We start from the raw sequence: 22,982 nt of genomic DNA, 5'->3' as shown, positions 1-22,982 counted from the left end.
TTGCTGGGCGTCACATTGGCAATTGTTAGTCTGCATTCCATTTCAAGATCGTAGTCCATCAATAGACCGAGGTGATGCAGGCAGAGATCAGGGATGTGAAACGCAGTTCAACCTGGATGGTAATTTCGGTGAGGTTCGGTGTGGTCCATCCTAATTCCAAGGTTCAGACAATGGCATATGGAAGTATATGATGTCTTATGGTTGGAGTTGGCATTAGTTCATCCTCTGAAGTCCATCATAATAGACTGAAGTGATATTTGTCTGGCACGGCTACATTTAGTCATCATCATTCCGCGACACGTAGCAGTGGAGTCCAACATGAAGCAGGAATGGTGCTGGATCCAGCCAGTTCTGGTGACCTCAGGATAGACGTCAAAATAGCAAATAACAAATAAAATAATATAAGCATAGATGACATTCAATTTATTGCAGAGTTATCAATCATGATCAAAGTTTCTGTTTCGGCTGACTAAAGCAGCCCAATTGTGGGTTGGAGGATAAATTAGGTGTATGCCTGGCTAAATAGATGAGTCTAGACTTAAACTGAGGGAGTGTGTCTGCATCTCGAACAGTGTTAGCGAGACTATTCCATAGTTTAGGAGCCAAATATGAAAAAGATCTACCTCCTTTTGTGGATTTTGGTATTCTAGGAACTATTAACAGGCCAGAATATTACAATCACTATGAACGTGATGGAATATAGCGTGGTAGAAGGTCACTTAAGTACTGTGGAGCTAGACCATTAAAAGCTATGTATGTAGTTAACAGAATTTTAAAATTAATACGGAATTTAACAGGTAGCCAATGTAACAATGACAAAATGGGGCTAATATGATCAGATTTCTTGGTTCTCGTTAGCACTCTGGTTGCTGCATTTTGAACCAATTTAAGTTTATTTATTGATCTTGCTGGACATCCTCCCAGTAATGCATTACAATAATCTATTCTTGAGGTCATGGCCGTATGAATTAGTTTTTCGGCATCAGCAACAGAGAGCATGTGCCGTAATTTAGCAATATTTCTTAGGTGGAAGAATGCTGTTCTTCAAACATTAGTAATTTGATTTTCAAAGGACAGATTGGTATCAAATAGAACACCTAAGTTCTTCGCTGTTGAGGATGATGTAACAGTACATCGAGAGTCAATTTATATTGTAGTGGCTTATTTTTAGAGTTTTTTGGTCCAATAATTTGTACCTCTGTTTTGTCAGAATTGAGTAGAAGGAAATCCAATCTTTTATTTCATTGATACACTCTGCTAATTTGGAGAATTGTGAAATCTCATCAGGATTTGAAGAAATATAAAATTGTGTATCGTTGGCATAGCAGTGGAAACTTATTCCACGATTCCTAATAATCTCTCCTAGGGGAAACACATACAAGGAGAAAAGCAGAGGCCCTAAATCTGATCAATGTGGCACTCCATATTTTACTTTTGTTTGGTTTGACAATTCCTCATTTACATAGACAAAGTGGTAGCAGTCTGCTAAATATGACTTAAACCATGCTACTGCAACTGCACAAATGTCAACATAATTCTCTAGCCTATTCAAGAGAATGTCATGATCTATCATGTCGAAGGCAGCACTAAGATCTAAAAGCACTAGAAGAGAAATGCAGCCGCGATCAGATGATAAGAGCAAGTCATTTGTAACTCTGATAAGTGCAGTCTCTGTACTGTGATGAGGCCTAAATCCTAACTGAAATTCTTTGTATATACTATTTCTCTGTAGAAATGAACATATTTGGAGGATACTACCTTTTTGTAGTATTTTTGACATAAAAGGGAGATTTGAAGGCTGCTGGACTTGACAACATTCCTGGCAGAGTGCTCAGAGGATGTGCAGACCAGCTGGCAGATGTTCTTACAAACATCTTCAACATCTCTCTGAGCAGCGCAGTCGTTCCAACATGCTTCAAGGCCACCACCATCGTCCCCATGCCAAAGAAGTCTTCAGTGTCCTGCCTCAACGACTACTGTCCCGTCGCACTCACACCCATCATCATGAAGTGCTTCAAGAGGCTCGTCATGAGGCACATTAAGACCCAGCTCCCCCCCTCACTAGACCCACTGCAGTTTGCGTATAGTCCAAACCGTTCAACAGACGATGCCATCGCCACCACCCTCCATCTGGCCCTGACCCACTTAGATAAAAAGGACTCATACATTAGAATGCTGTTCATAGACGTCAGCTCAGCATTCAACACAATCATTCCCCAGCACCTGATTGGAAAGCTGAACCTGCTGGGCCTGGACACCTCCCTCTGCAACTGGATCCTGGACTTCCTGATTGGGAGACCTCAGTCAGTACGGATCGGGAACAGCATCTCCACCACCATCACCACACTGAGTACTGGGGCCCCCCAGGGCTGTGTGCTCAGTCCACTGCTGTTCACTCTGCACAGCTCGAATCACATCATCAAGTTTGCCGATGACACGACCGTGGTGGGTCTCATCAGCAAGAACGACGAGTCAGCATACAGAGAGGAGGTGCAGCGGCTAACGGACTGGTGTAGAGCCAACAACCTGTCTCTGAATGTTGACAAAACAAAAGAGATGGTTGTTGACTTTAGGAGAGCACAGAGTGACCACTCTCCTCTGAACATCGACGGCTCTTTTGTGGAGATCGTCAAGAGCACCAAATTCCTTGGTGTTCACCTGGTGAAGAACCTCACCTGGTCCCTCAACACCAGCTCTATTGCCAAGAAAGCCCAGCAGCATCTCTACTTTCTTTGAAGGCTGAGGAAAGCACATCTCCCACCCACCATCCTCACTACATTCATAGAGTGCCTATTGAGAGCATCCTGAGCAGCTGCATCACTGCCTGGTTTGGGACTTGCACTGTTTCGGACCGCAAAGCCCTGCAGAAGATAGTTAGGACAGCTGAGAAGATCATCGGGGTCTCTCTTCCCTCCATCAAAGACATTTACAAAAAACACTGTATCCGCAAAGCAACCAGCATTGTGGACGACCCCACACACCCCTCACACAAACTCTTCACCCTCCTGCTGTCTGGCAAGAGGTACCGAAGCATTCGGGCCCTCACGGCCAGACTGTGTAACAGCTTCTTCCCCCAAACCATCAGATTCCTCAATACTCAGAGACTGGTTTGACACACACACACACACGTCTGGGTTTGTCCTATGTTGTTTTATGTAGCACGATGGTTCTGGAGGAACGTTGTCTCGATGTCTTCGCTGTGTACTGTACTAACTGTATATGGTTGAAACTACAATAAAAACCACTTGACTTGACATCGATCTATAAATAGCCAATTCTCCAGGATCAAGTTGTGGCTTCTTAATAAGCGCTTTGATAACTGCCATTTTAAAGTTTCTTGGGACATGTCCTAAGCATAGTGAGGAGTTAATAATATTAAGAAGAGGTTCTGAAATTACAGGAAATACCACTTTTAAGAGCTTAGTTGGTATAGGATCTAATAAACATGTTGTGGCTTTTGATGTTTTGTTAGCTCTTCATGACCTATGACAGTGAAGGATTGAAGTTGCATGTAAGGAAAATTATTAGACACTTTTTTCTGAGGTGCTACGACAGATGACTGCATAATTCCAATTTTATTTCGGATTATTTCAATTTACTCTTGTGCTGCAACGTAATATCTGGTTCTGTTGAGGCTTTATTCCTAACCAATTTAGCCACAGTACTGAATAAACACCTAGGATTGTTGTGGTTATTTTCTATTAATTTACTCAAATATGCTGACCTGTCAGCTTTTAGTACCTGTATGTAGCTACAGACACTATCCTTCCATGCACCATGAAATACTTCTAATTTTGTATTTTTCCACATGCGCTCCGTTTTCTGAGCTGCTCTCTTGAGAGCATGAGTGTGATCATTGCTACAATATCAAGAGGGCTAGAGAAGACTGCATTTATATTTTTTGTTATCTCATCAAGTTCTTCTGGGCTTTGGGGTTTATTGAGTGTATGAGATAGATCTGGAAGATTATTAGTGAAGCTATCTTTAGTGGTCGAAAAAATAGTTCTACCTGAACGATAGCGTGGTGTAGATTGAGTAACATTAGCTTATTGCAGAATAAAATAAACGAGGTAATGATCCGAGATGTCATTGCTCTGCTGCAGATTTTCTATATTATCAACATCTACTCCATATGACAGAATTAAATCTAGCGTATGATTATGGTGATGAGTTGGTCCTGTTACATTTTGTCTGACTCCAAGAGATTTGAGAATATCAATAAATGCTAATCCCAATATATAATTTTCATTATCTATGTGGATGTTGAAGTCACCAACAATTAAAGCTCTATCTACAGTAACTACAAGATCTGATACAAAATTTGCAAATTCACCAAGAAAATCAGAATAAGGCCTGGGTGATCTATACATTATAGCAAGGACAATAAACGACAGATATTTTTTATTTATATCTGACAGTGTCACATTAAGCTTTATTAGGTAAAAAAAAAAAAACGTAAATTTATATCCTGTCCTCTGAGTGACACCAAAAACTTCACGGTAAATTGTAGCAACACCTCCTCCTCAACCCTTCAGACGAGACTCATGTTTATAACAATAACCTGGGGGAGTAGATTCATTTTAACAAATATATTCATCCGGTTTAATTTCATTAGTGCTTTGGTAGAAAGAGATCTAATGTTTAGTAGCCCTATTTTTATATGATGTGTATCTTTAATTTGTTTGTTTTGTTTTTTAGTTTGACCTTAATAAAAAAAATGTCTAAATGATTTAGTGAGGGTTTTGTGTTTGGAAGTTTGGGGAACAGACACAGTCTCTATCAGATATCTAGGAGATACTGTCTCTATGTGTTGTAGTTTATGTGACCTGTGTGACATCTCAAGGCAGCTAGCAGATGTTCAGATTAACCAGTTTGTCTGCTTCCTGACCTGGGCCCCAGTTAGTCAAATACTATCATTATTAAGACTATGAGCCAAATTACTAGAGAGGAGAGTGGCACCTTCCCTGGAGGGATGGAGTCCGTCTCTCTTTAGCAGGTCAGGTCTACCCCAAAAACTCTTCCAATTGCCTATAAATCCTATTTAATTCTTCAGACACCATTCAGACATCCAGCCATTCAGTGACACTAATCACTGGAAACCTCGTCACCAAGACGAGCAGGGAGGGGACCAGAGCATATTACAGTGTCTGACATCGTTTTTGCAAATTCACACACCTCTTTAACATTATCTTAGTGGGTGTTTATTAGTTGTTTATTAGTGGTTGGAAATCATTCAACAAAGGAGCTTGGATGCCTTCTATTGGACATTTCTTGTAATTGCCTGTCAGAGAATTAACAGACAGTGGATTAGACATGGGTTTTCTTGTATTTTTACATTTCAGTTTATATTTTTACTATATTTTATTTATATAAAATGTAATAAATATATGTTTATTAACATTAAACTTTAAAATTCAATTATGCCAAATACCTCAAAACATGTGAATATTAGGGTTGCAACGGTATGAGATTTTCATGATATGATAACAGTCTCAGAAAATATCACCGTATACGGCATTACACAATTAGTATTATCAGTGAAAACAGAATGGTTATTCATTTATTTTTGAGTAAATACTTTATTATAATTCTTTTATACAGTCTTGTAAAAACTTGTAAAAAAAGTCTCCCTTTTAAAAATAAAATAAATAGATAAAATAAGAAAGCTAACCGGATTATAATAAACAGAAATTATAAACATGATAAAAAATAGCATGTAATTATAACATGTTATATAACTAAAGCATGTTAGTTTACATGTTAAATTAACTACTAAATGAAAAATAACATCAGCTGTGTGAGCTTTTGAAGTAATGTCCTATGATTATTAATGGTTTACATATATTGTAGGTGCGCAACAGCACAGCCAGACTGCACCTGTCTGTATCTTTAACTCAGTGGTTCTCAACTGGTTTTGCTTCAGGACACAGATTTTACGTTGGACCTGCCATAGATTAAACATAACCTGTATTTAATGTATCCTGGGATGCATTTCCTTTTATGTTGCATAGTTTTGTTCATGGCTTTCCAGTACAAAGACATGCATCAAGTGACATTATTTTTGTTGTTGATGTCATCAACAAAATCTACAGGAAGTTGTCTCTCACCCTTTTAAAAATTGTAGAGCATATTTAGTTATATAAGCCCGTCATTATCCCATTTCTTACCTAATATTACATATTTATACACATATTACACCGAAGCAAAGGCTCCTCGTTACCATGGTTAGGTCAGTGTGCTAGTCTTAAATAATTGTAATAATAATAATAATAATAATGTATTTATGAAAAATAAATACTATCTGAAACACATCTTGAAACGTTAAATACAACTGCCACTGATGATATAAAATAAGGTCTAATAGATTCTACCTTTAGATTATTTCATTTGAAACTATAACATTTTGTCAAAATATAACAGTTACTTTTACTCTTGTAAAATCCTGAAACAAATTTGTAAAGGTTATTTCTAAATTGCACAAATAAAAAAAAAACACATATACATATTCATCTCTGGCTTGCTTTTGCTCGCATGTCAATGATTACCCCTCCATGTGTCAATGATGCTGAGATCTACTTTTATATTTAATTTAATCTGCAAAATTAGTATCACCAAACATCACAAGCAGCCTCAAGAATGGACACAGAGTAGCCATATAACACTTTTCCTTGAGCAGAATATTGCACTACAGATTAATAAATTTGTTCAAAGGGGAAAGCGAGTTAGAAAAAGTGCACTCACATGCATGGTTGCCAGATTGCACAAAATAAGTAGAACATTAGAGGGAATATTTCCAATTTGCGCAAGTATAAATATCAAACTGGGGGTGTTGTGTCTCTTATCTGGAAAACCTAAGCATGTAAACGCTTTTGGAGAAGCGTGACGTCCCAATTCAAGTTAACTGAAATATCCAATGGCAAAAAATTATTAAAAATAACGCTTTTACAATAAAAGCGGGCCACGTTAAACCATGTGGAGGGCCTGATCCAGCCCGGGGGCCATAAATTGCCAATGTCTGCTAAAGCTGTTTACGAGATTATCATTAAATCTGCCTCGGCAGTCCTAAATAGTCTATCACTTGGGCGGCCGCCAAAATATCTTCAATGGGAGAACCATGGCATTGTTCTTTCCCTGCTGTCCGCAACCCAGTCCGAATAGACCAGTTGAGAAACACTGCTTTAACTCACACACACACACATACACACACACTCATGTCAGACCCCCTCGCCTCGCTTCTCTCTGACATTTTCTCCGCTGCGTGTGTGTGTGTGTTTCAAGTTGATGAGTCTGACAGGCAGACGAGGAGGAAAGGAGATGCGCATGTGAGATTCTCCGTCCGGTTGCATTTTTTTCTCAATACTGTAGATAAGCAAATGTACATGTTATGATAACCATCAATTTTCAAACCGTGGTATACTGTGAAACCGGTATACGGCTCCAACCCTAGTGAATGTGCACAAAAGGAATAAAGACAATTAATGCATTGTCATGCCAACAGTATGTTGTAATAGTAATAGTTTCAGATATCAAGAAACTCTTCAGAATTAAAACTGTGCAATGCCTTGATATTAATTTGTATATTTTTTTAAGCAATTCAGACTAACATAATAGGGTTTTTCAATGTCTGTTAAAAGTGATACACTTCCTTCCACCAGTTGGTGGCACTACGATCTTGACCCACAATAGTCACATCAATGTGATCAGCCTGTAAGGACAAACATTTGGTTCAACTTTGATGTTTTTAATTTTTACTAATTGAATGAGAATTTTCCTCATTCAATTTTTTTTTATGTTATTTTGTTGCTTTGCCATGGCAACACAGTTGGATACATCAAAAATCCCTTCCCAATTTAGCATCGTCAATGTCTTGGCATGATGTCGCCCACATTTGGCACCTGTACCATTATATCCTTTGGAGAAGTGTTTCAAATTCCTCAGCATGCATTTTTCAAACAATCCAAAATGTCCAACTTCCTTTTGTGCAGAGTATATGACTGTCAGTGTGAAAGTTGTCCGGCTTGATGAGATCTATGTGTACAAAGTTTGGTTACTTTACCTCAAAAGAGATGTGCTAGATAGCCCCCCGAACATGGCCAGGTTCTAGATTCCTTTCTGAGCCCCCCACACACCTTTAACTCTGCCACGCCCTAATGGCCAGTGACTGTGATGAGAGTTTTCACGCATGTTATGTTCCCCAAAAGTACTGAAAACCTTGAAAAGAAACGTAATAATAATAAGAATCCTTAGAAGAACAATAGGGCTCCACACTTTCAGTGCTTGGGCCCTAATAATCCTTAGAAGATTGTTATGTGAACACTATTGTTCAGTTTCTCACAACATCATATTGGAGGTTGACTGCACAGCCTGACGCACAATACCTAGGAAAATACAGAATTGATGTATAGGCTTAAATGGGAGAGGTTTTGGTGCCTGTGAATTGATGTCAGTGTACAAGGGATAAGAAAAATGGTGCGTTCAGACTAGAGGCATCAATAGCGTCAAATCGACCAGAAGTCATTCATTTTCTATGGCAGCCGCTGTGTGGCTGTCAGTGAAAAGTTCAAGTGCGGGCAACATTATGGTAATGAGCTGTGACGCGGTTCGGTGGCTACCTATTGGAATATAGAAGCGCTCCGCTGTAGTGAAGTCTAGAGAACACAGCAGTGTTAACTTTGGTTCCCACCAAACATTAGTTCCGAAGACAAAATGGAGGAGAAACTGATTATTGCTGTGGCGGGTTTTCCCGTAATATATGATCTGTCCCTGTTTGCTTACAGGTATATAAATTTTTTTTTTTTTAAACGATGCGTGGACAAAGGTGTCTGAAATTGTTGATGTGCCTGGTGAGTTGATGAAGAAGATATTATGGTTTCTGTTACGAATGGAGGCAGCAAAGGCAGACGAGGAGAGTGGATCTAAATGCAGCTTACTTTATTAAACAAACAAACAAGGGGTCCAAGGGGGGTACAGAGGGGACTGGGTCAGGGGGCCTGGGAGGTGGCCACAGGACAGGGACCGGTTCAGGGGGCCTGGGAGCTGGCCACAGGGCAAGGATAGGTTCAGGAGGCCTGGGAGCTGGCCACAGGGCAAGGACAGGCTCAGGTGGCCTGGGAGCTGGCCACAGGGCAAGGACAGGATCAGGAGGCCTAACCGTGGGAGGCGGAGCCGTGGGAGGAGGCTCTAGAGGCGGAGACCTGGAAGGCTCTGGCAGCGGAGCCGAGGGAGGTGGCGCCGCAGGAGGCTCTAGAGGCGGAGGCCTGGAAGGCTCAGGAGGTGGAGCCGATGGAGGTGGCGCCATAGGAGGCTCTAGAGGCGGAGGCCTGGAAGGCTCTGGAGGTGGAGCCGAGGGAGGCTCAGGAGACGGAGCTGAGGAAGGCTCAGGAGGGGGAGCTGAGGAAGTCTCAGGAGGGGGAGCCGAGGAAGGGGGCGCCGTAGGAGGCTTTAGGGGCGGAGACCTGGAAGATTCTGGAGGTGGAGCCGAGGGAGGCTCTGGAGGTGGAGCCGTAGGAGGCTCGGGAGTCTCGGGGGGCAGAGCCGTAGGAGGCTCTGGAGGCAGAGCCCAGGAAGGCTCGAGAGAATTGAGGGGCGGAGCCCTGGGAGGCTCGAGAGACTTGAGGAGCGAAGCCCTAGAAGGCTCAAGAGGCTTGAGGGTCGGAGTCCTGGAAGGCTCAAGAGGCTTGAGAGGCAGAGCCCTGGAAGGCTCGAGAGGCTTGAGAAGCGGAGCCCTGGAGAGCTCGAGAGGCTTGAGAGGCGGAGCCCTGGAAGGCTCGAGAGGCTTGAGAGGCGGAGTCCTGGGAGGCTTGAGAGGCGGGGCCCTGGGAGGCTCGAGAGACTCGAGAGGCGGGGCCCTGGGAGGCTTGAGGGGCGGAGCCCTAGAAGGCTTGAGAGGCTGGAGGGGCAGAGCCCTGGAAGGCTCGAGAGGCTCGGGAGGTGGAGCTCTGGAAAGCTCAGGAAGCTCGGAAGGCAGAGTTCTAGGAAGCTCGGAAGGCGGAGCTCTGGAAAGCTCGGAAGGCGGAGCTCTGGAAAGCTCGGAAGGCGGAGCTCTGGAAAGCTCGAGAGACTTGAGAGGCGGAGCTCTGGAAAGTTCGAGAGGCGGAGCTCTGGGAAGCTCGAGAGGCGGAGCTCTGGGAAGCTCGGGAGGAGGAGCCCTAGATTGCTCGGAGGCCTCGAGAGGCTGACGCCATAGGTGGCGGAGCTGCGGACGGCAGGGCCGAGACGGAGCCCAAGAAGACTCTGGAGTCTCTGGGGACAGAGCCGTAGGAGGCGGGAGGCGGAGCTCTGGGAAGCTAGAGAAGCTCGTGAGGAGGAGCCCTAGAAGGCTCGAGAGACTTGACAGTTGAGAGGCGGAGCCCTGGAAGGCTCGGGAGGCTCAAGAGGAGGAGCCCTGGGAAACTCTGGAAGAGGAGCCCTAGAAGGCTCGGGGGCCTCAAGAGGCTGACGCCGTAGGAGGATGAGCCGCGGACGGCGGGGCCGCGGCGGAGCCCAAGAAGGCTCTGGGACGGTAGAGGCTACAGGCGCTGGCTCTGGGACGGTAGAGGCTACAGGCGCTGGCTCTGGGACGGTAGAGGCTACAGGCACAGGCTCGCTGACCGTGGAAGGTGTGGGCACAGGCTCGCTGACCGTGGAAGGCGTGGGCACAGGCTCCTTGCAGTAAGCCGCTAGATCCATTTGCGGTCAATCGTTCTGTTACGAGTGGCGGCAGCGAAGGCAGACGAGGAGAGTGGATCTAAATGCAGCTTACTTTATTAAACAAACAAACAAATAAACACAAAGGAAAAAACCCACAATGGGAAAACAGGAAACTTAAACACGATGAAAATCACACTGACAACTCGGGCAGGGAACACATACCAGGCCTAACAACATTCAACGATTGACCGAGGGGAGTGAAAACAACCGGGTTAAAATACATGGACATGGGAAAACGGGAGCCAATGAACAAACAGAACTCAAACAAGATAACAGGGCAATAAACAGAAACCAATGGCAAACTAACGAGGGCAGGTGAAAACAATGAACAGAGAACACGAAAGTTAACAAGGAAACTATGGAGCTACAAGGGTGACAAATGTGAAAACTAAGGAACTACAAAAGTGACAAAAATGACGAACAAAGGGCAACAGTGGGACAAGACAAGGTATACCTAACAGGTTTCTATAATATTATATAATAATATATTAAAAGATTTCATGTGGATATAAGCTACTTGTGATATGTCAGCAAAAATATACCGGTCGACCTGTTTGGAGGTTTTGAGGCCTCTTTAAATACAGTTTAAAAAACACGAGGATTCTGAATGAACATTGCCGCCTATTTCAACTATGTCAGAGCGTCCACGACTCTTCAGTAGCGTTGTTGTTAATAAGAGTAACAGTGTTAAGAGTTACTGTGAGTATCAGTCATATGAGAAATAGAAACAAACAATACATACACATTATAATATATACCCAGTTTAGGGCTGCATCATTTTAGCAAAAATCATAATTGTCGATTATTGCCTTTGATATTGTAATCGTGATTATTAAATGTTGATTAAAATATTAAATTACCATGACGTCACAAAGCAAGCAACCGTGTGGTTCTTCAGAGTAGCAGATTTTAATGGTGGATATGAGCTGCGCTACAGTTTCTTTTAAGCATTATATTGTATTTTATATTGTAATAATGTTTGTTAAGGTAAGGCAAATAAAAACATATTTTATATGTCTATGGTATGGAATAAATTAAATTATTGCTAAATTACTGCTTAAATTATTAATTCACGTACAGTAAATAACTTATTAACAGCCGATTTAAATCGACCAAATTACTCTGTCCAGTAAGGCCTTTCATGGAGAGACAGGGGACTATTCATCCCATTAGATTTTCAGTGGTGATCTTGTTCATGTAAGATCATTTTTGGCCTCAGTGGTTGCACTTAGGAAATTAAAAACAGTCATTTGCTTTCAGAGTTTGTGCGATTCGTGATAATGTTAAATCTACCAATACCAGCTGCGTGGCAAATGAGTCTGTAACATTGTCCAATGGAAAGGAGGTGGCGAGAACCGGCTTGATAATATAAATAATATTTTAATAATAAACTTAAACAGAAGACACAAACACACACACAGATGATGCACATGTCCGTAAACGATCTCTCTCTCTCGTCGCACCACCGTCTGCCATCGGCCTTTATCCCTCTCGGAGGCTTAATTAGCCTGATAAGCAACCAGGTGTGTATAATCACAACTGGCCCGGCCCTCCGCCCTACCATAGAGTCTTATTAGAGCAGACGTGATAACAATGACGGTGATTCCTGACATATGCCATTCATGCCATATTCTTTATGTTGGCTACACTTCCAAAACACACTTAGAACAGTTCAGCCAAATTACATTATTGCTATTTTGCACAAATCAAATTCACATTGGCCTACTTATTAACATGACATTTTTCATCATTTCCAGTGTATTTAACATCTACGTTAAAAGTGAGCGGTGCAACATGCAATGAATCCAAAATAATTACAAAGTGCTTTTCGCTCTTATTCTACAGCTTATTTTCAAGTGTCAGGTGACGTTTCTTCAGTATTAATTTTCCTGTCCCACCACGAACAAAGATGGAACATAAAGCAAGCATCCAGGCATTCAGACGGTTTAAAAAAAAAAAATGTCTGAACTGCGTCTGCTCTCTGCCTCACATTATTCAGGTGGATTTTTCACAAGCGACAACATTGGCAAGCAAAAGTGCTAGCTAATGTTTATGTCGCAAGTTTCACAGAAATTTGCTTAAAAATAGAGGCTAGCTGCCTGTCCGATAAACAAAGACGGTCATGTAATTTTTTTTTTTTCAGAAATAACTAGCATTCCTCCAACAAATTACTCTCAGGCAAATGGATGACGGTGATGACGATACATTTATTATTCACACCCAGTAACCCCTTAACCAGTCATATGTGCCTTTAGCTTATATTGTCATGAGTATCTGGCAGATTTCAGAAATAAAATCGGTGATTGGACGGCAAAGACACTGAGACAGGAACCATGGGAATAATTATTCCCAAATTTGAACGCTCCGGCTGGAAAGGGTTAAAGGTTCTTAACAAAGATTGCATCCAGACCTCAGTTGATGTAATAATAATCCTAAGAAGAACAATAGGGCTTCGCACTTTCAGTGCTTGGGCCCTAATAATAAAACCATCAATAACAATAGATTTCCTCATACCAAAGGAATCTAATAATAAAACCGTCAATAACAATGGATTCCCTCCTACCAGAGGAATCTAATAATATTAAAACAGTCAATAACAATAGATTTCCTCCTACCGGAGAAATCTAATAATATTAAAACAGTCAATAACAATAGATTTCCTCCTACCGGAGGAATCTAATAATATTAAAACCGTCAATAACAATAGATTTCCTCCTACCAGAGGAATCTAATCATATTAAAACAGTCAATAACAATAGATTTCCTCCTACCAGAGGAATCTAATAATAATAATAATAATACAAATAAGTTTAAATAGAATTTCAGTATGTTGGCTTTCTCAAGCTAACCTAATAAAAAATAAGCTTAAATAGTAGATCTTACAAGCCAACCTAATAAGTTTAAATAGTATAACAATATGTTGGCTTTCTCAAGCCAAAATAATTAGAAGCTAAAGTTTGTGAACAAACCTGGAACTGGGACTGTACCTTGGGTCACCTTGTGCACAGCTCAGAACAGTAAGATGACATTTATTTGAATGCATTAATGAGAGAGGAATTGCGTGTCTGAATTAGTCCTACCGGTTTATGAAAATGTTTTCTATTAATAGTGATGCTGTGGGTTGTAGTCAGTGCTTGAATTGAGGGGGGGCTGGGGGGATCTGTGACCCCCCATAAGGCATTAGGTACTAATAAGAAACATATATTTTAATAAAAATAATAATGATAAATCAAATTAAATTCATGCAGTGGATACGGTGAATGTCATTAAATAATAATTTACAATAATTTATATTACATTTGTTTATAGGATAGTTGTCATGTCTCTTTAAAATGTAAACGCCCCACCCCATATCTAAAGACCGCTAAGTGCATGACATCATTGACATGACTGCTTGCTTGGTGCAGCTGCGGTGAAGCTAACTTTAGCTAAAAAAAGGAGAAGAATAAACCTCCACTCGCAATCAAGAAGAAAAAGCTTCTTACTGACTTTTTTGAGGGGTAATTTTCTCTCTCTCCATACATTTCTATGCATAAACTGGAAACATTTATGCTTAGTCATTGTTCATTATTAATAGGCCTTTGTGGCAGGGTGGAGGGCAGGTCATGATGCTACACACCCGGCCCCTTATCAGGCTAATCAAGCTTCTGAAAGAGATAAAGGCCGACCAGAGACTGCGGTGCGACAGAGAGATTTACGGGCAGCTGTCCGACACCTGTGTGTGTTTGTGTCTTTTTGTTCAGTTCTTCATTAAACTATTATTTATATTGTCAAGCTGGTTCTGGCCTCCTCCTTTCCATTAATCCCTTTCCATTGGTGCCAAAACCCAGGGAGGAGGAGGGATGTGCCGTAGTGGAGTTCTCACCGCTACCATCCACCCCAAAGGAGCAGCCACGGTCCTCCAGCGGAGGACGGAGGAGCCCGGCCAACTGGACTGCCTCCGATCTGCCCAGGGAGGCGTGGCTGTCGTCCATTAGAGGGTGGAGGAGTGGCCGAGGACCAAGCTACTGCTTATCTCTCCTCTCTCCTCTCTCCCTCCCACTGCTGCTCCATGTTGGCCTTTCCCTCTCTTTTAAATTTGACTGTTATTTTGGCGGTACTTCACCGTTACAGTGAGTACCCATTGTTTTTACTTATTATTGTTGTATCCCTCCCCCTGTCCCCTCCCAGATTCAGAAAGGTGGGGATGAACAGCCAGCAAATCCCCACCAACACTAACACACAGACAGATAGCATGTCTTGTCACAATTTATATTTTTTTATAATGTAATAAACTAGTTTCATGCATTTAAAGTGTTTTGGAACAAACTTTATTCTCACAAATTGTCACGTCAATCATCCAGTTGTTTTTAGTGTAGTACTACATTGGTAAATAATGCTAGAATTATTCTGTTGGATGTTAATGCATACTGTTCAAAAGTATCTTATGCTCACCAAGCCTGCATTGATTTGATCCAAAATACAGTAAAAACAGCAATATTGTGAAATCTTGGTGAGTCTGGAAGCCATCTGATTATTTTCTACAGTTTTTGAGACCCTGGTATATTTGCCATAGTAGCCCTTTTGGGTCAGCTGCTTTGTCACCCTCTTAATTCACAATAAAATAAGAATAGTAGCTTATCTCTCTTTGTTATATAACATTGGACTGAAAATGTATATATTTTTTTTTTGTTTATCAACACTAAAGCCTGTTCTTTTATGCAAGCCTGTTTTTAATACATAGTTATGCATATGATCAAATAAATATATTATAGATTTTGTATAAATTGTATATTGTGAGACTTACACACATAACACTTGATTCAATTTGAGCACTGACACGCACGATGTACAAATACCCAACCTATGTTACGTAGTAACGCACATGTAAGCCAACACCTCTGGATGTGGACAAAGAGGCACTCTGGGCATTGTTGTCCTAAAGAGGAACTAATACTTGTTCGTCATTGCCATTGAAATCTGTTTAAAAACACACATGCATGCATGCAGGCAAGAATTATGAATGTGGCCAACATGCGGACTTAAATTAGTCAGTATGTTGATAAATTATTAGTTTTATTTGGTTTGAAGTGTTCAGACAATGAGGTCTGTAAGCAAATGTGATAATCTGCTAATATAAGTTGTCACCGGTTTATGTATTGTACAATAATACATTGTTTATGTACTAGTGCTCTTTAGCGCTACAAAATACTTACTGTATTTGCAGTGTAGCTCATATCATATAATTATTCATGTGAACACAATATTTTGATTTCAACATTTGCAAATCATGTTTGATGGACTGTGCATTCAGTCGGATACACGTCAGATTTCTTTCTCAACTCTTACACTTGAGACATCAGACTCGCCAATATATCATGCTTTTTGACATTATGGGTTATGTATTTGTCCGTTAAAACACAAGAAGCGAAAGTGATCTCTCTTCAGGACACGTGCGTTGTCTAACTGTTACACGTTGTTTGCACGTTGTCCACGTGTTGTGTACCTGTTAATTTTTCACCTGTTAACGCGTTAACGTGTTGTCAAAGCGTTGACATGTTGATTACACCTGATTCTGAGCCATTTGCCACTATGTCCAGTTTGAACTGGTGATTGTTATACTTTCCCATTGGCTGCTGAGTAGTAGGGTTAAACCTTTTCTGTAAGCCTGGGGAGGGGGGGGTGGTGCGCCTACCACTATTAAACATGCTAAGGAAAGGATCCTCTGATTTCTCGTCCTTTTCTTCCTTTTGTGTGTAGACTATAACAATTTTATATTTGGATTGCAGTTTTAAGACTTAAAATAAATTATTCATCAAGATAAATTGCCTCCTTTTGCTCCTTTACTGCCTATTTTTTTACACCATTCATCAACTTTACTTTTATATATTAAAAAACATTAACAGTTGTGCGGGGAAAAACTAACAGCAGTGGTACTCATTTAATGTTCGTGTAGGATACAGACCATTGTAATAAATACTGTATATGTCTTTGGAAAACGACATGAACCTTTTTCAGCATTTTAATTTAGTTTAGAGCTTTGACCAGCACATTGTGACTAAGCTTTTTTTTTTTCTTTCTCTCTCTCTCATTGCAGCAGCTTTATCAATTTGTTCCTCATTAGAATGACATCTGAGCCTAAATGACTCTTGGGTAAACCGTATTCCAGAGCTCGATGAGCACTGCTGGCTAGGCAGATTGTAGTCATCCATTTATTTTTGATATAAGGCTGCCACTTTTCAATCCAAATATAGTCAAGTCAAGTCAAGTCAAGTCAATTTTATTTGTATAGCGCCTTTCACAACACACATCGCTTCAAAGCAGCTTTACAGAATATCAGCATTAACAGACGATAAAACTAATGTCTATAAAGTCGATTAATCATCATTGTGTAATTTAGATAAAATATGATTTTTAATAGTGTTTAAAAATAATTAAATGATAATTGTATTAATAACCCCAGTGAGCAAGCTGTAGGCGACTGTGGCAAGGAACACAAAACTCCATAAGATGTAGATTAATGGAGAAAAATAACCTTGGGAGAAACCAGACTCACTGTGGGGGCCAGTTCCCCTCTGGCTAACATTATGAATGTAGTGTAAATATTAATTATGTATAGGTAAAATCCATCCATCCATCCATCCATCGTCAACCGCTTATCGCGGTCGCGGGGGGCTGGAGCCTATCCCAGCTAACATTGGGCGAAAGTCGGGGGATACCCTGGACAGGTCGCCAGTCCATCGCAGATAGGTAAAATCATGGCTTAAAATTATTAAACTAAGTGTTAAGGGTCAGTGATTAAATAACTGTAAGATTAATGACCAAAGTCTTTGAAGTCCATCTTGATTAATTGCAGAAGTTCACATAGATGCAATTGTCCTTGTTAATTGGCTGATGAAGGCTTTTGTTGGCAATAGTTAGTCTAAGCATTTCATTTCAAGATCGTAGTCCATAAATAGACCGAGGTGATGCAGGTTGGAGTTGGCATCATTTCAACCTCTGAAGTCCGTCATAATAGATTGAAGTGATGTTTGGCTGGCACCGGCTGCATTTAGTCATCATCATTCTGCGACATGTAGCAGTGGAGTCCAACATGAAGCAGGAATGGTACTGGATCCAGCCGGTTCTGGTGACCTCAGGATAGGAGTCCCGAGGTTGAGACAGGGAAACAAATAAAAAGATGTATTTAATGCCATTTAATTTATTGCAGAGTTAGAGATCATGCTCAATGTTTCTGGTTTCTGGTTCCAGCAGACCCAACTAAAGCAGCCTAATTGTGGGTTGGAGGATAAATTAGGTGTATGCCTGGCTAAATAGATGAGTCTTTAGTCTAGACTTAAACTGAGAGAGTGTGTCTGCATCTCGAACAGTGTTTGGGAGACTATTCCATAGTTTAGGAGCCAAATATGAAAAGGATCTTCCTCCTTTTGTGGATTTTGATATTCTAGGAACTATTAATAGGCCAGAATTTTGCGATCTTATTGAACGTGTTGGAATATAGCATGGTAGAAGATCACTTAAGTACTGAGGAGCTAGACCATTCAAAGCTTTGTACGTAGTTAACCGAATTTTAAAATCAATACGGAATTTAACAGGTAGCCAATGTAACGATGATAAAATGGGGCTAATATGATCATATTTCTTGGTTCTCGTCAGCACTCTGGCTGCTGCATTTTGAACCATTTGAAGTTTATTTATTGATCTTGCTGGACATCCTCCCAGTAAATCATTACAATAATCTAGTCTTGAGGTCATGAATGCATGAATTAGTTTTTCGGCATCAGCAACCGAGAGCATATGCCTTAATTTAGCAATATTTCTTAGGTGGAAGAATGCTGTTCTACAAACATTTGTAATTTGATTTTCAAAGGACAGATTGGTATCAAATAGAACACCTAAGTTCTTCGCTGTTGAAGATGATGTAACAGTAAATTTCTGGCCATCCAATCTTTTATTTCATTAATACACTCTGCTAATTTTGAGAATTGTGAAATCTCATCAGGTTTTGAAGAAATATAAAGTTGTGTATCGTCAGCATAGTAGTGGAAACTTATTCCACGATTCCTGATAATATCTCCCAAGGGAAGCATATACATGGAGAAAAGCAGAGGCCCTAAAACTGATCCCTGTGGCACTCCATATTTTACTTTTTTTTGTTTGACAATTCCTCATTTACATAGACAAAGTGGTAGCGGTCTGCTAAATATGACCTAAACCATGCTAATGCCACTCCACAAATTCCAACATAATTCTCTAGCCTATTCAAGAGAATGTCCTGATCTATCGTGTCGAATGCAGCACTAAGATCTAAAAGCACTAGAAGAGAAATGCAGCCGCGATCAGATGATAAGAGCAAGTCATTTGTAACTTTGATAAGTGCAGTCTCTGTACTGTGATGAGGCCTAAATCCTGATTGAAATTCTTCATATATACTATTTCTCTGTAGAAATGAACATATTTGGGAGGATACTACCTTTTCTAGTATTTTTGACATAAACGGGATATTTGAAATCGGTCTATAATTAGCAAGTTCTCCAGGATTAAGTTGTAGCTTCTTAATTAGCGGTTTGATAATTGCCATTTTAAAGTTTCTTGGGACATGTCCTAAGCATAGCGAGGATTTAATGATATTAAGAAGAAGTTCTGATATTACAGGAGATACCTCTTTTAAGAGCTTAGTTGGTATAGGATCTAACAAACAAGTTGTGGCTTTTGATGTTTCGATAAATTTTGTTAGCTCTTCATGACTTATGATAGCGAAGGATTGAAGTTGCACATGAGGGAAATTATTCGACACTGTTTTCTGAGGTGCTATGACAGATGATTGCATAATTCTCTTGAGCTGTGACGTAATATCTGGTTCGGTTGAGGCTTTATTCCTAACCAATTTAGCCACAGTACTGAATAAACATCTAGGATTGTTGTGGTTATTTTCTATGAGTTTACTAAAATATGCTGACCTGGCAGCTTTGAGTGCGCGTTTGTAGCTACAGACACTATCCTTCCATGCACCCTGAAATACTTCTAATTTTGTATTTTTCCACATGCGCTCCATTTTCCGAGCTGCTCTCTTGAGAGCGTGATCATTGTACCATGGTGCAGGACTTATTTCTTTAATTTTCTTTAATCGAAGTGGGGCGACAACATCAAGGGTGCTAGAGAAGACTGCATTTAAATTTTTTCTTATTTCATCAAGTTCTTCTGGGCTATGGGGTTTATTGAGTATATGAGATAGATCTGGAAGAGTATTAGTGAAGCTATCTTTAGTGGTCGAAAGAATAGTTCTACCTGAACGATAGCGTGGTGTAGATTGAGTAACATTAGCTGATTGCAGCATGCAAGAGACGAGGTAATGATCCGAGATGTCATCGCTCTGCTGCAGAATTTCTATATTATCAACATCAACTCCATATGAAAGAATTCAATCTAGCGTATGATTATGGCGATGAGTTGGTCCTGTTACATTTTGTCTGACTCCAAGAGAGTTGAGAATATCGATAAATGCTAATCCAATATATAATTTTCATTATCTATGTGAATGTTGAAGTCACCAACAATTAAGGCTCTATCTACAGTAACTACAAGATCTGATAAAAAAATTTGCAAATTCACTAAGGAAATCTGAATAAGGCCCAGGTGATCTATACACTGTAGCAAGGGTAAAGGACGACAGAGAATTTTTATTTATATTTGTATTTGACAGTGTCACGTTAAGCATTATTAGTTCAAAAGACTTACATTTATATCCTGTCCTCTGAGTAACACCAAAAACTTCACTGTAAATTGTAGCAACACCTCCTCCTTGACCCTTCAGACGAGGCTCATGTTTATAACAATAACCTGGGGGAGTAGATTCAATTAAACTAATATATTCATCCAGTTTAAGCCACGTTTCAGTCAAACAGAGCGCATCCAATCTATGATCTGTAATCATTTAATTGACAATTAGTGCTTTGGTAGAAAGAGATCTAATGTTTAGTAGCCCTATTTTTATATGATGTACATTTTTAATTTGTTTGTTTTGTTCAAGTTTGACCTTAATCAAATTTTTTCTAAATGATTTAGTGAGGGTATTGTGTTTCGTAGTTCATGGAACAGACACAGTCTCTATGAGATATCTAGGTGATACAGTCTCTATGTGTTGTAGTTTATGTGACCTGTGTGATGTCTCAAGGCAGCTAGCAGATGTTCGGATTAACCAGTTTGTCTACTTCCTGACCTGGGCCCCATTTAGTCAATTAATATCATTATTAAGTCTATGAGCCAAATTACTAGAGAGGAGAGCGGCACCTTCCCTGGAGGGATGGAGTCCGTCTCTCTTTAGCAGGTCAGGTCTACCCCAAAAACGCTTCCAATTGTCTATAAATCCTATTTTATTCTGCAGACACCACTCAGACATCCAGCCATTCAGTGACACTAATCTACTATAAACCTCGTCACCACGACGAGCAGGGAGGGGACCATATACAGAATATACAAAAAAGACAAACGTTTATGATCATATTTAGCTGAGAACGTAAGGTCAGTGTTAAAAACATAACGGTGTAAAAACAAAGACATAAATTAGCATATTCCAGTGTAAAAGTAGAACCCATCAATGTGCCTTTACATTGTAGGAAGAAATCTCCAGTGAAGGAGAAGTAGTTCAGTTTAAGGACCAAATCAGCTCACAAATAAATGTACAGGGTGGTAGTCCTTCCTCGGTGCAGTCTTAAATAATACTCAAGAGCCTAAAGACCTCTTACAAGGAAGATATTTGTGTAGAGGCTTCCACATCTAAGGTGGCCAGAATAACATCATTGGGTAACTTTTTTTAATGTTGATATCTTGTTGAATAAATCAATCCTAAATATATGATGGAAGCCTCTGAACAGATGGTTTAAGAAAATGATCAAAATAGTTCAATAATAGATAATGGCTCTAGTAGACAATTATTGAATAGGTTGTCCTTTGGGTTTAACCAACCAAGTAGAGCAACTGTTGCAGGCAGCATGATAGAATTGTTAAGCTGTGGCCTATCAGAAGGACTCCCTCATTGCCTAGATTAGATCTGCTCATATTTGGCTGCTTCAACTCAGTTTTGATTATACTGAATTCTCAGTAAATTATTATAATGACACAATTTGTGATTATGTCTTACATTTAACTAACGGTGCATCAGAACACATAATAAATTAGCCTATATTCCAATTATTTTTAACTACCTAAAATCAGTGCATATAAACATTTGGAGTTTCTGATACTGGTTTCTAGTGTAATACTAGTGCAAGTCAGTTACAGGCTGCTTAATTGCTTGTTAAGCTGCAGCCAACACTGCCTCCTCCCCTCCACTCATTTGCAGCCTCTATGATCTATGCTTGAGACTTGCGCTGCTTCAGCTCGGTTTTTTGGATGCGGACAGTACAGTATGCTGAATCGCGAAGATTACGTGAGTGCCACGAGTAACAGATTTAATAATATAATTGAATAAATTCAGAACAGACAGGAGCAACAGAGTTCTTCTGAGAGTCTTGTAGAAAGGCAAGTACTTTGAATAGCTGGGAAATATCTGTAAAGAACCCTAATTCACCATGTTTCAAAAGGTTTAACGTTAAGTTTGCGTTCCTCATGCAACTTTATTCATGTTATTTAGTAATTTAAGTAAATCATGTTTAAGTAGTGTTTATAAAATATTCTGTGATGTTGTCTCAGTGAATTTCATTTGGGAGACCGGTTGAAGTGTGTGTTGTAGTGTTTGCCAACATTAGCTTAACTATGTAGCAAGCTAACTTAGCAAAAATGCTATGCGTGGAAATGACACCTTTTGATATAAACATTTCTGCTGTTAAAGGTTTTAATAAAGAGGACTGCACTCACGCCGAGTGTTTCAGCAGCTCAGTTTAAAATATTTATTGATGGCAGTGAAATTCTGGTCTGGCAGTAACGTTATCTAACTTTCATCCTGCCTTCGAGTAACATTATTATTGATTCTATTTAATTTTTGAATGTAGCATTCTTTGTCAAGTGACAGCAACGTCTCTGTATAAGACATGACACCTTGTTGACATCACCACGTGAGTTTAAAAACTGTGCTATTCAAGTATTTCCATGCTTTGGGAAAGGATCGCTTTCCCCCCTGGTCAGGTCCCCAACTATGAATAGACACTGACTAGCTATATGGTGGTCATTCTGTCGTTTGTTACTGTGGAATAAATAATGCTTCTCAACAACTTTTCTGGTGATGTAATGTGGAATAATGAAGGCCTCTTTTAAACTTCTTTTGTTGGGTAGCTGCAGCTGCTCTTAAAGCTGTTCTAAGGATGTTCTTTAGGAGT

This window comes from Xyrauchen texanus, chromosome 33, assembly GCF_025860055.1.
Source record: "Xyrauchen texanus isolate HMW12.3.18 chromosome 33, RBS_HiC_50CHRs, whole genome shotgun sequence".
Taxonomy (NCBI): Eukaryota; Metazoa; Chordata; class Actinopteri; order Cypriniformes; family Catostomidae; genus Xyrauchen; species Xyrauchen texanus.
This window is presented reverse-complemented; position numbering follows the sequence as displayed.